We start from the raw sequence: 14424 nt of genomic DNA, 5'->3' as shown, positions 1-14424 counted from the left end.
AACTCTTATTTTTCTAAATCTTTAACTCTAACCACTTTTAGAATAATATTTTTGTGTTCGCTAATAGGGCTTCCTCACCCTAAAGGGCTCTGTGCCTATTAGGGCCTTTTGTGTGTTTATGGTTAAGGTGTTGTGAGCAGTCATGTGCATTAGTATGCTTTTGCCAAGCAGGCTAGAATGCCGGCAAAGGGGTCTGAATTGAAACACTCCTTTCATCCTGGATAATCTTATAGGATACCACTGTCCAGGGGACATATTGATTAAAGTTCTAAGTTGATTCTGTTTGGAAAGAGATCAGGGAAGGCCTTCTACCCGTGTCACAGAAATTAGGGAGTAGTCTAATATAGCAAGCATCAGAAAGACCGAGATCATCTTTAAGGTGAGCTCCGGGGCAGCTTTTCGAAATCCCTGAAGTCCTGATCTGCCTTGCTTGTCAGGTCTTCTCCTCATGACCTTGTCATGGGTGGGATCTCGTGTGCTGGCTCCCGGTAGGCTCCTACTAGCTCCAGAGAGGAGACATTGCAGGTGTGCATTCATTGACAAGCCTTTGGTTTGAAATGGGCCGTGGTAGGAGCATTTACCTTATGGAAATTGGAGACAGGCTGCCCTGAGAAGTGGATGTGACCTTGAGCTGGGTGGGGCTCTTTAGGAGAGGAGATCTCTGGAGAAGGCTGACAGCTTAGAGCGATAGCAACCTTCCCAGCCGCTGAGGGTATACAGCCCACCTTCCTGGGGAAGGAAATGGGCTCCACAGCACACCACCCCTAACAATCCCCGTGCTCTAGTGATGCAGCTCTGAGAAAGCACAAGGAGATGATGTGTTTCTAAGTTTTATATGTGTCCTTTTGACAGCAGTGTTTGCTTTATAGTTCAAAAAGTTGCAAATAGATAATAGGTTTTTTAAAAATAAATTTCTTCTAAAAGAGTTTTAGAAAACAGAGAAATTGCAAGGACATTACAAAGAGTTCCCATGTACCCCACACCCAATTTCCCCAGTTATTGACATCTTAGGTTAATATAGCATATTTATTACAATTAATGAAGCAATACTGATACATTACTATCAACTAAAATCCATACTTTAATCAGATTGCAAAGGAGAAACTACTTAATTCTAGATGTAGAACTGAGAATGGACAGGTGTGTGGTTGGAACAATGAGGACACCGGGTAAAGAGTCAGACAAACCGCTTGTTGTTACATGTGACCCTAACCAGGCAGGTTGGGTCCTCTCTGGCTATTTGGCTTGTTAGAAGCTTTGCTGTGTCTTAATAATACTATGCTGACTGTTCTGGGCGATGGTAACTATGCTGTCTGGTCAATTTACTAATCTAAGCAAACAGTACAGAGGAAGCTTTTAAAATCTTGTGTAAATAGTAGGTAGTTACACTGGAGAGATGTACAATTGCATTCTTTTCAATTTAAGTAGTAGTCATCATTTATTTTGGACCTTTCCTTGAGTACAAAAAAACTTAAGTAAATTTTGATAGTAATTAATAAATTAATACTACTTACAAATTACCATGAGAATGGTGTTAATACTTGGGTCACTCAAAGAACTTTTATTTATATGTGACCTCTTTTAGTAATATATTAAAAAATAATCTGAATGCATAGCAAATTCACTTTGTTTTCATTATATTTTGAATAATGACTTTCTTGTTTTTATATTAATTAGAAATTCAAGCAGTACAAAGTAGAAGGTAAAAAATTATAGAAAATCTTACCAACCAGAAATAAAACTGTAAACATTAGCCAAACCAAATTCCAGTAACCTCTAGATGGACATTTTTCTAGATCTCAGTCTATATGCAGTCTTTGAAAGTTAAATATGGCTATATAGAAATAGCTTTATCAAAGTGGATAAGGAAGGAAAAGAAATGGAAGAAATTGCTCTTTTAAAAAAGTTGTTTCTTTAACAAAGCTATGTGTATTCCTAAAATAGTCCTCTCAGGCAGAGGTCACAAGCTCAAGTGGCTTTAGAAGCAGTGGCAATATGATTTGTGAAGCAAGCAATGGATATTAAATTGCTAGCATTGTTTTCAACAAAAAAATCTCTCTGATTATATTGCCTATGTCATCACTGAGTAGGTCAAAGAAAATGAAGGAGCAAAATATTTTCATAGTCAATTAACCATATTCAGATGACAGTTCTCTAGGTTGTTACCCTTTCAAAGATTAAAAAAAGATTAAGAAGTTATAGTTAATTTATTTTTTAAGTGATATATTTCACTTAAGATAGAATTGATTGATACCATGCCATGAAAAATTAAGAAATCTGTACTCCTAAAATTTTATTTCACTTATCATGTGCATTATATAAATTAGTTCTCTTAGCTATATATTAATTTTACATTTTCAAACATTAAAATATTTAGATTTAATTTTGTAAACATAATTCCCATTTTAACTCTTACTTCTAAATGGATTTAATGTTCACTACATGTTGTCGCATACTCATTCCTGTGTTCTTTATTTTGTTAATCTTTAGATTGGCTTGTTTTTTAACTATCTGTTTTCCCAAAAGAACTCTGAGAATTACAAATACAATCATATTTGAGAATATCTGACTTTTGCTTTAACAATTGAATAGCATCATGGCTGAACATAATACGCCCTTCTCAAAACTTCACAGGCGTTGCTGTGGAGCAGTCTGAGACTTGTTGATTTCTTTTCTCTTGTGATTTACTTTTTTCACCTAGATCACTGAAGAACGTCTCCTTTATACTTGGAGTGTGATTATTTCACCAGAATTCCGCACCCCCCCCCCCCCAGTATTATCATTCTATAGCAGGTTCTTCCTGATAACAATTTTACTCTTTCATCAAAGTGAAGAGTCAGTTTCCCCCACATGATAGGGGAATTGTCTTCTAGTGTATATCTGTTGTGACTGTTTCACACAAGAAAGACTCCCCAACCCAGTCTTCATTTGCTGTTGAGATCGATGGTATCATACACACACTCTAAGAAGATATGAAAAGGTTTATTACTCACATCATGTGGCTTTCTGGGGTGAGCAGGACAGGCTCCCAACAGGTTCAGCAATGTCTGGAGGGAGCAGGGAAGGTGGCTGGCTTGGAGTTCTATTGTGTTTGGGATGGGGACGCAGGAGGACAGTTCTCCCACACAGTTGGGGTCTTGCATGGTTTGAATGTCCTGCCAGAGCCAAAGGAGGGAGCGATGGGCCATCTTCATCAGTTTGCCCAGATGTGGGTCAGAAGGGAAGAGGGCTTGAAAGCTGTCAATGGTCACATAAAAAATGGAGGCAGACTTGTCAGACTCTTGTTACAGTGATTGGATGTGTCTTTGTGTCTGTTTTTATTTGTTGTTTTTCAGTTGCTAAGTCGTGTCCAACTCTTTGCAACCCCTTGAACCGAAACACAGGGGGCTTTCCTGTCCCCCATTATCTCCCAGAGCTTGCTCAACCTCATGTCCATTGAGTGGGTGATGCCATCCTACCGTCTTCTCCTTTGTCGCCGCTTCTCCTATTGTCCTCAGTCTTGCTTTAGGGACACAGTTATTCTCAGGCTGACTTTTCTTTGCTCTCAGCATCGACTTTGTGTTTCTCCTTTGCATTTGCTATGAACAGTATGAACAGCCCTTCCTTTCTGTCAATAATTCAATTTGCAATTGTGCCTACTCTGTGAAGGTTTCTTATTTACGTATTAGGAAATGATGCACTTTTAGTCCTCAATTTCTTTCTTTGCTTTTGCAATGTATTTTACATCTAATTGTGTTGTTTCATCAAGTTTGTCTTTTAGCTCTTGTTCCACTGAATTTATTTTCGTATTAAATTCTATCTTGAGCAATCACATGGCAGATGGCATTTTCTTCTATTTGATTATATCTTATTCTAGACTGAACTTTTCATCTGTTTCTTGTATGCTATATATTTCTGATTCTTTCTGCCTTATTGTTGTACTTTCCCCTCCCCCAGGGGCACCAGAAGACTAGTTCCTGATGTTCCTCCATCCCTCATAGCATCCTGCATCTGCCTTCATGGATGTTCCATGAGTCCCCTTGGCTGACAATTTACACAGCCCCCCAACCTTCCCCTCCTCCCCAAGTTGGAGGTTATTAGGAGAGTTCTCCTGGCTTGTAAATGTCTTCTTTCCCTAGTACTGTTCCAGCAGTTTGGGGATCACCTCTAGGATGCAAGTTAGGCAATACAGACACTCTTTCTTGTCTTGGCAGACCTTTCTTTCATGTCTGTTATTAAATTCTGCCTGGTGTTTCCCTGTTTGCTTGCTGTTGCTGGGTGGGTTTTTTCCCCCTGCTGCCTATTTGTGGGTTTACTGTTTTTACTTCCTTTACTACTCACTGAATCAAGGGGAGTCTGCAGTTGTCCCTTGTGGACGTGTCTATATGGGAAGCACCATCTAATTCTTTTCAAACTGTGCTCACTGGTGAAAATTACTGAAGAAACCACTCAATGGTTCACACATCCTATGTGTAAATATCAATCCTGTGAATGGCACAGGTCTCTGAGAGGTTGAGAAGAGGAAACTAGGTGCAAATGAAAATGGAGGGGTGATAATTTCAGATGATTTTCAACTTTAAGCTTGAGAATAGATTAGAAAGGGGAACTGTTCGTATATCACAATATATTTTTGTTACTTTTTAAAAAATGCTTTCCTCCCATTCCCTTCCCTAGTCTCCAGTTAAGGGTGGGTGAATATAAGTACTGTTTGTGTGAACAAATGTGGCCTGCACCCTTGATGCTATTCCTTCTTTTTTAACAAATTTAATTAAATTAGTTAATTTATTTACGGCTGCAGTAGGTCCTTGTTGCTCTGTATGGGCTTTCTCTAGTTGCAATGAGTGGGGGCTACTCTTCAGTGCAGTGCACAGCCTTCTCATTGTGGTGATTTCTCTTGTTGCGGAGCGTGGGCTGTAGGTGCGCTGACTCAGTATTTGTGGCATGTGGCCTCAGTAGTTGTGGTATACGGGCTTAGTTGCTCTGCAGCAAGTGAAATCTTCCCAGACCAGGAATCAAACCCTGTCCCCTGCATTGGTAGGTGGAGTGCTACCTACTCTACCGCCAGCGAAGTCTGATACTATTCCTTCTTTTCTTTTTTTTTTCCCCTAAGCTTCTTGCTTCCTTCCACACCACAGCCTGGTATGCAAATACTCAGGGAATAGTTTACATTTATGCTTTCTTGATTCCTAACATATCTTACATTAAACAGGAACAGTCACATAACCAACTCATAAATTAGAATATGTGACTTTAAAACTTCATTCCCCTGAGAATCTGGGGAGAAAATGTGGAAACATTACATGTTTACCATCTAGAAGGCTGTTTGTCCCTTATACCCCAACTGATTCACTTACACTTATGAGGCAAGTGCTGAAAACAGAGCTAAAAATAGGGCTAGAAAGTGTGACTGAGGTTGGTGTGGAAATGGGGAGGTGACAGGAAGGAGGAAAACTGGGCCAATGGCTGCTGCAAGTGACTGTTCCAAGCAGCTGAATGTGGCTTTTGTGTTTGCTCATCATCTGGGGATGGCACATGGGTGGCAGGCAGTTCTTGTCCTCTGCCCTGATGTGACTCTAAACAACCTTTGATAGTTACCTGAGAAACTCAAGGTGAGTTGTAGGATTACAGGCTTTCACACTGTTAAGGACCTGGGTCAGATCCTTAGCTAACCCATTGCCAGAAAAATCTGAGGTTGTAACAAAATGCCTGTACCCCTCAATTTGATAATATATATCAAGAGCTTGGTTAAACGGTCATTTCAGCTAGTCTGGACTCCTTGGGCTCAGGTGCTGTTCTAATGGTTGAGTAGGTGTTACCCTTCCTCCAAAGATAATTGTTCACCTTTCTGGCTGGAATGGTTTTGGGCTGGATTCCTTGATGTACTCAGGGTTTACCTAAGTGTTGGAGAAGACTTCTGGGGAAAAAAGGCCCATATTTTGGCTCTACTTCATTGAATGATGAAGATATAGGTCATGCCTAGTGGGCAGACTGCCCACTCCAGTATTCTTGCCTGGAGAATCCCAGGGACGGGGGAGCCTGGTGGGCTGCTGTTTATGGGGTCACACAGAGTCGGACACGACTGAAGTGACTTGGCAGCAGCCGCAGTGGGCAGACTGAGGTTACATTGCAAGACACTGCCATGGGGCCGTTGAGAAGGAAATCATCAAAAAGGAGGGGCTCCAGGGTCTTCCCTGGCTGTCCAGTGGTTAAGACTCTGCACTTCCAGTGCAGGGGGTGAGGGTTTGATCCCTGGTTATGGAAGTAAGATCCCAGGTGCTCTGCAGCACGGCCAGAAAAAGGGGGGAGGGCTCCAAATGGGACAAAGTTTCTCAGAACATAGGGCAGTGGTGTAACCAACCTCACTCCAACCTGAGTTCTGATATTTTGGTAAAACAGCTAGGCATACGTGAATTGAAAAAGCTGCATCAATTAAGAACTGAAGCACTCAGGGCCCAAGCCAATTCTTGTGTTGAGAGTCCACTCGGGGAGTAAAACTGTCTTCTAGCTATATACCTCCACGGATACACTCAGCCCTCTGTGTCCCAGGCTTCAGGCTGTTGCTGACTTTCTCAATAATGTGACCCATGGGAATGCTGAATTACTCCTGTGATCTTAAAGCCCCTGCCACTTGCTTCCAGCCTTGTAGGGCAGGGACTGGGGAGACCTCCAAGGTGGGTGTGGGCAGGGATTGGGCTGTGGGCTCTAGGACAGTTCCTACCCAACTTGTGGAAGCTCTGGATTTTCCAGTGACTGTCTATAGGCTCCAGGTGACATACCTCAGGAGTTCAAGGGTGGCATGAGCCATTGGACAAATTTGGACCAAAATAAGATGGCAGATTGGAAAGAGTTTGCAGACAAAAATCTCCTCTCCACTGTTATCTCTTGGCTGTTGCAAGATACAGTACCTTGAAATAGTTTCTCTCAGAAATAAACTAGGTTTTGAAGCTGTAATAAGCTGGATAACATGCCACCTTGTATTTGCTTCCCTCCTTCCTTCCTCTACCCTTGTTCCTGAAAGTGGAAGTGGCTCAGTTGTGTCTGACTCTTTGCAACTCAATGGACTCTACAGTCCATGGAACTCTCCAGGCCAGAGTGCTAGAGTGGGTACCTGTTCCCTTCTCCAGGGGATCTTCCCAACCCAGGGATCAAACCCAGGTCTCCAACATTGCAGGCAGATTCTTTACCAGCTGAGCCACAGGGAAGCCCAAGAATATTGAAGTGGGTAGCCTATCTCTTTTCCAGCAGATCTTCCCAACCCAGGAATCAACCCGGGGTCTCCTGCATTGCAGGTGGATTCTTTGCCAACTGAGCTATGAGGGAAGTCCCTATGATGGAAAGGACACTTATTCCTACTTCCCTACAATTACAGCCCCCAAGGAAACATTAGCATGTAACTCAGGCTGTTACATGCTGAGTTACAATACAAAATATAATTTTATACTTTATAAAACAAATATATAGAATATAAAACAAAATATACTTTGTTCTATAAATATATTTTATTTATATTAGAATAATATAAAAACTAAGGTGAATTTGGCAGGTGATTGCAATAGAATCAAGAGTATGAAAGAAGCTTTAGGGCTCTGGGCAGGTTTAGTAGACATAATAGATCAGGGGCAGCAGGTCTAGGCTCTGGATCCATTCTAAAGATGGGTTGACAAGCTTGGGGGTTAGGAGTAAAGTGTGATTTATGGTATGCCTTTGCTACCTTACAAGTACAGGGGGCCATATATAAAGAAAGGGGGGGCTATTAACTACAACTGGCAAAGAAATAAGAAAAATAAAGAGGAACTTCTGCTGCTGTTGGAAGCAGTATGGGAACCTGCTGCAGTGGCAGTAATGTACCTCTGGTGAGACCACCAGAGGGTGAACGCGCCTTAGGCGAAAGGGAACCATTTGGCTGACCGACTGGCACAGCAAGCAGCCGCCCAAGACAATATAACAACCAAACTTACGGTAACACCTGTGGTGTCCAGCCTACTAACTGCCCAAGCAGTCCCAGTCTATGACAAGGAGGAAACCACTTGGGCACAAACTGAGCAAGGAGCACGGCGGGAGGACGGATGGTGGGAATTCTCAGATGGGAGACTCTTCGTCCCCTCTAGGTTGGCACTTCAACTGGTTGCAGATTTCCATCAATCCACCCATTTAGGAAAAACAAAGACTCGTGAGATTTTAGCGCTCTATTTTGTCATACCACGTCTAACAGCCTTGTGTGTAGATGCAAGCCGCTGATGCATAACCTGGGCCAAGAATAACCCAGCCCCAAAGGAGACAGTGCCAACTGGGATACAATTAAAGGGGACCGCTCCATTTGAACATCTAGAAGTGGACTTCACTGAGGTAAAGCCATGCTGAGGATACAAATATTTGCTGGTGATATGTACTTTTACGGAATGGGTAGAAGCTTACCCCACCAAGACTGAAAAAGTGAAAGAAGTGGCCCGATTCTTGCTGAGAGACATTATTCCTAGGTTTGGGCTCCCTCTGAGTATAGGATCAGATAATGAGCCCGCATTTGTGGCTGAATTACTCCAACTGGTCTGCAAAGCAGTAAATATTAAATGGAAACTACATATAGCTTATAGGCCACAAAGCTTAGGAATGGTTGAGAGAATGAACTGGACCATCAAGGTGACTTTGGCAAAATAGGTGCAAGAAACTGGCGCCCCCTGGATGGACGTGCTGCCATTGTGTTAATGAGGATCAGAATGACCCTCCGGTCACACAGGTATTCTCCCTATAAGATAATGTTTGGGAGGCCTCCCCCGCTTATTCGGGAACTAAAGGGAAATTTATCACAAAAAGGAGGGGTGGAGGTGTGGTGGCAACTGGCACAGTTGGGGAAGGTAATCTATGATATCACCCCTTATATTCAAGAAAGAATTCCCTTTTCTTTAGGTACTACTATACACCCATACTCACCAGGAGATTTAGTATGGGTAAAGGATTGGAAATGGCAGACGTTATCTCCCACCTGGAAAGGGCCATACACTATTGTACTAACCACTCCCACTGCAGTTAAAGTTGCAGGTATCACTCCCTGGATTTACCATACTCAGTTCAAGACAGCAGCAGAGGAAAAAGGACACTGGACCACCCATACTAACCCAGAGGAACCACTGAAGACCCGACTCATCTTCTGTTGATGATTACAGATCCAGGATGGAACCACTACAAATGATTCTGCTGTTCCTGATTGGCATGATGACCCTACCTGGACTGCAAACTCAGGATAATGTGTTCCTGTCCTGGGCCCACTTGTATGCGAACTTCCATAACACTTCTAACTGTTGGGTTTGTGGGGCCATGCCTTTGTCAGTGATGGATGGACTTCCTTGGTGGGTGTCTCCTCTCTGCAGAGGGGGCTTTTGCCCCCTCTGTTCCTTTTTGAGGCAACAACAAGAAACATTTCTTTCTTCAGTAACTCACAACCTGTCACTTCTTTCTTGGTGTAAACAGGACTCTAATCTGATTGATCAAGGTCATGGGGCGACATCTGAAGTAAATGCAAGCTTAACAGAAGTAACAAAAGCCTACACTTAAAAAATAAAAAAGATAAGAAATCTATGGCCAGTAAAAAGGGCCAATTCACCAGGTACTTTGAACAATTTTACCAGATATCAAATGAATATTTTTGGATGACTTCGGAAAAAGGCCAGACTATTGTCCCTGCCCCATCTGTTGGGAGCAAAGCGAACAGAATATTGGATTTGGTGACCATCCCATAGATCCAAAATAATTAAAGTATGTGGGATACTTGTCCCCAGAGCAATGTGAACAAATATTAGAGGTCACCTATCACCCAGATTTACCAGCTCGCTGGCCTGGCTCAGACTGGAGGAACAACCCTGGGATCTGATGGGTGGCCCCTAAAGGTACCCAATGGCTGTGTGGATCGAATTTATGGCCTTGGCTTCCAGTTGGTTGGGTTGGCCACTGCACTTTAGGATTTGCCTTTGCTCATGGACGTATTAAGCCATGCTTACAACAGGCCCCAGTAAATTTGCCTCATTTACCTGTGCGGTGGGCAAGGTCTGTGTTTCAATGGTATGATTACATAGCTGCCTTGTTTGTACCATCTATAGGAACAACAGATATTAAGATTAAAGTAGAAGCTCTAACTTCATGAAACACACAAAGGCAATCCAAGGCAAAGGCAATCATGCAAAGGCAATCCAAGCTTTAAATGAAGAACAAATACGAATGAGAAAGGCAGTGAATCAAAATCGGATGGCTTTAGACACGCTTAAAGCTGCCCAAGGAGGGACTTGTGCTATAATTAAAGTTGAATGTTGTGTAATTATTCCTGATTTATCTGGCAAAGTATCAGCCACAGTAGATGACAGGAAAAACCAGGTAAAAGCTATGTCTAATGATAATCCTCCTTTTTGGACATTGGTATTTTCTTGGATCAAAGGTGATTGGTGGAAAAATCTTTTTGTAATTATTTTGTTAATCATTATATTAATTTTTGGCCTTGTATTCTCCAGTGTATAACTCAATGCGTAACCTCCAAACTGATAGCTCTGCTGCAGTTACACAGTCCCCGTGTACCATACACACCCATGACTGATGCCCATCATTAAAGAGAAGAGAAGCATCAGGAGGGGGGAATGTTGGGGCCAGTGTGGGAGAAGCAAGAGAGACTGCATCATGAAGCCTGTCATCCATCTTAAAGACAAGATGTGAAATGGGCATGAACTTTGCCCAAGAGTGAGGAAACAGTTGCTAATGAAAAGGTCTCCTGGAGACATCCCTCCCTACAGATGACAAATAGATTGTAGCTGAGCTCAGGCTGCCCCTGCTAGATTAACCAAGGAGACGTCCCGCCCTTGATGTATAATCATTGTTTCCCCCCTTTAACCTTAATTGTTTGTTCTCCTAGCACCTATTTGTTGTAAAACTCCGTCATATACAACAGAGGTTGCTAACATGTAACCTGTCACTAAGCGGGGGGTATAAAACTAGGCCTCTCAGAAACATCAGGGTCCTTGTTGGGAACTGATTCCCCTTGGACCCTCTGGCATAATAAACTGTACTCTACTGCCTTGAGTGTCCTCTGAGGTGAATCCACAACAGTCTAGGCTCTGGATCCATTCTAAAGATGGGTTGACAACTTTGGGAGTTAGGAATGAAGTGTGGTTATGGAATTATGCTTCAAGAAGTACATATCTTGTTCTCTAGCATTTGGCAACAGGAAGACAACTAAAAGGACTTGTCCATGTAGTTTCGGATGTGTATGCCTATACTCCAGAGATTGGGCTTCTCTGGTGACGCAGACGGTAAAGAATCTGTCTGCAATGTGGGAAACCTGGATTCAATCCCTGGGTCGGGAAGATCCCCTGGAGAAGGGAATGGCAATCCACTCCAGTATTCTTGCCTGGAGAATTCCATGGACAGAGGAGCCTGGTGGGTTATAGCCCATGGGGTCACAAAGAGTCAGACATGACTAAGCGACTAACACACACACACTCCAGAGATTACAGAAATATTTTGGCTGAGAGTCTCATTTAGGGGGTGGAATTATTCACCGCATCAAGACTATATAGGAAAAAGTGGTGATAAGAAGTGATCACTCCTATCAGTGAATATGAAGAAAAATAATGAGAGGCCTTTCTGTATCCACTGGACCCTATTTTGCTAAACCTTGGAAGTCTGTGCTTTGTTTTATGAGGGAAAGTAGAGTGATCCTTGCACATACAAATCAGGCTGTTTAATTCTCACCAGAGCCCAGGGGAGCAAACGTTATTCTCACCTCCATTTTGCAGATCAAGAAAAGGAAACTTGGTGCAGTAAACTGTTTTGTTCCAGGTTACATGAATTCAGGGCTCAGACGAGGTTGGACTTGTGATCTCCAAAGAAGAATTAGCTCAGGACCAGGGGCCAGGCTTGATCACTCAAGAGCTTTTGTGTAGCAGAGTTTTATTAAAGTATGAAAAGGGAGAAAGCTTCTGACATAGACCTCAGAAGGGGGATGGAAAGTGCCTCCTTCCCTAGTCTAAGCAAGGGAGTTATATATACATTTTATTATGATAAATCCAAAGAATGTCTCAAGGTTGTAAAGATCTTACTAGACCGACTCCCATAATTTACATGTTAAGATTACAGATTAGCCAGAAGGTTTTTAGGAAACATGTCCTCAAGCAGGATACATTGTTGTTATATAATCCTTAGTGCAGAGTTTAAACTGAGTTGTTTGTTATGTAAGCATCAGCCCTGGGCTTAAAGAAAAAAACGTTTTATGTGGCTAAGAGTAAGGAATGTAGAGGGAAAAAAAGATGTTTGTCTTTTCCTCCTCCTTGAGTATTCCAGACCCCTATCTCCCCCTCGGAGACCCTGGACTTATCAGCCTGCCCAAGAATTGACTCTCAAAACCACCCTGATGCTCCTTGGCTGAAAATCCCAGCTATAGTTTTGATGGGAACTGAGGAGGAGATAAACTTCACCTCTTCCTCCTAGAGATTCAAAATAGTTTTAGTTGTTAGCAGCTCTATTTCAGGCAATGAATCGAAGGGATCATTCAAGGGAATGAGGGAAACGATTCAAAAGTTGAGGGAACTGGAACTTTATTAAAATGGTGTCGGCTAAGGTAATCTATGTTTGTATCAGAGACCTATAATTTATGTAGATTCACATGCACTTTTTTTTTTTTTTTCAGATACTGCATGAATTGGGAAGTGTGTGGAGTGTTGTGGAACCAAATGTATTTGTATGTGTTCAACACGCTGTATAATTGACTCAATTATCCATGTGGGGATTATTCACTTTTAATTTGCAATCTGGCTTCTCCTTTCAGTTAGGATGTTTCAGGGCTGCTCTAGGAATGCCAACTAATTTAAATAATTTAAGTAAAACATAATTAGGTACGAAAATTAAATTCAATCTTTTCTAAGCTCCTGAAGATTCTGCAGCTGAAATGTAACTCTAATTCATTCACTGTCTTTTCATTCTCCAATGCCATTTTACTACAGTGAATTTTACTGCTTTCCATAGGTTATTGCGATAGTTCCCTGTCTGGCTTTCTTGCTTACCACTTCCCTGTCCAACAACCATTCTGTTGACGGTAATTTTCAACAAACAAACAAACGCAGCTCTCATCACAAAACTTTCTTTGCTTGAAAACACTTAATGGCTCCCCATTTCTCATCAAATTGAATGTACATGCCACAACCTAACATTTAAGGCTTCTTCACTTCACCTGCCCCAGGAAGCTTTCCTGATCATACCTCGGGGATGTCTGATCACTCTTCCCACCTCTGAATCCTCATAATGCACTCGGTATTTTCCTGTAAGGGAGACTAAGGTATTCCTGAAGTCATGCTGTCTTTCTACTCTCCTGTGAGTTCTTTTTACCTTATTAAAAAATTATTTTTACTGCATTCAGTTGCTTTACGATGTTACTTTCTGCTGTAGAGCAAAGTGAACCAGCTGTGTGTAGACATGGGTCACCTCTTCGCCACGGCACAGCGTTGAGTAGTGTTCCCTGTGCTATGCAGCAGGTTCTCGCTTGTTCTCTCCTTTTTTACATAGTGGTGTATATACGTCTATCTCAGTCCTCTAATTCGTCCCAACCCCCACCCCCTTTCCTCTCTTGGTGTCCATACTTTTGTTCTCTACAGCTGTGTCTCCGTATCTGCTTTGCAGATAGGTTCATCTATACCATTTTTCTAGATTCCACATATATGCCTTAATATTAATCAAAGTCTTGATAGCTTATGGTGAACAGTGTCAGATTCATGATCTCCAAAGAAGATTTAGCTTCGGGACCAGGGACCAGGCTTGATCACTCAAGAGCTTTTGTGTAGCAGAGTTTTATTAAAGTATGAAAGGGACAGAGAAAGCTCTTGAGTGACTGAATGCAGTCCCCAAAAGGGGAGCCTTGTCAGGGGTTTATGCCGACCTGCCAATGCCAAAAGACACCCAACCTCCCTGCGAGGGGAGCGGCCAGAAATGGACGAAGTGGGTGGACCGAAATTTCCTTTTTTGGTCACCTTTTTCTGGTCTCTTTGGCCATTTCGTAATTTCGTGGGGGAAATAGAACTACTAACCTCATCTGTCAGATCATAGACTTTCAAGGGACTTGTGATCCATGCTGTTACTATGCACTTTTACTTAGACTCCATGTATGGAAGCGCCTAGCCTTGCTAGGAGCCAAAAGTTACAAGAGCACTTCTGGGAGCGAGGCGGAGCTCTAGCTCCAGGAACATCTCTCAGGCTAGAGGTCACTCTCTTGGCTGCCTGCCTCAAGGGCCAGCGACCTGAAAGTGAGACTTTGTCATGGCTGTGCCTCCGATCTTTGTGGACAAAAGCCCTGCTGTTGACCATGAGGTTTTTGAGGACACAGATTGGGAATTGCAGAGTCTGGTCAGATTGGAAGTGCAATGGGTTTCTTCCTTTGGTAGCATTAGCTCTTAGTGGGCCAGAGGAGGCTCTCTGGTG

The 14424-nt window shown here is 42.5% G+C and overlaps 1 pseudogene; it reads left to right on the top strand.

Moving 5' to 3' along the window:
• Positions 1–9147: 9147 nt before the first annotated feature.
• On the top strand, positions 9148–10571 carry LOC133062804 (endogenous retrovirus group PABLB member 1 Env polyprotein-like; annotated as a pseudogene).
• Positions 10572–14424: the final 3853 nt, after the last annotated feature.

Source organism: Dama dama, chromosome 9 (genome assembly GCF_033118175.1).
Source record: "Dama dama isolate Ldn47 chromosome 9, ASM3311817v1, whole genome shotgun sequence".
Taxonomy (NCBI): Eukaryota; Metazoa; Chordata; class Mammalia; order Artiodactyla; family Cervidae; genus Dama; species Dama dama.
This window is presented reverse-complemented; position numbering and strand designations above follow the sequence as displayed.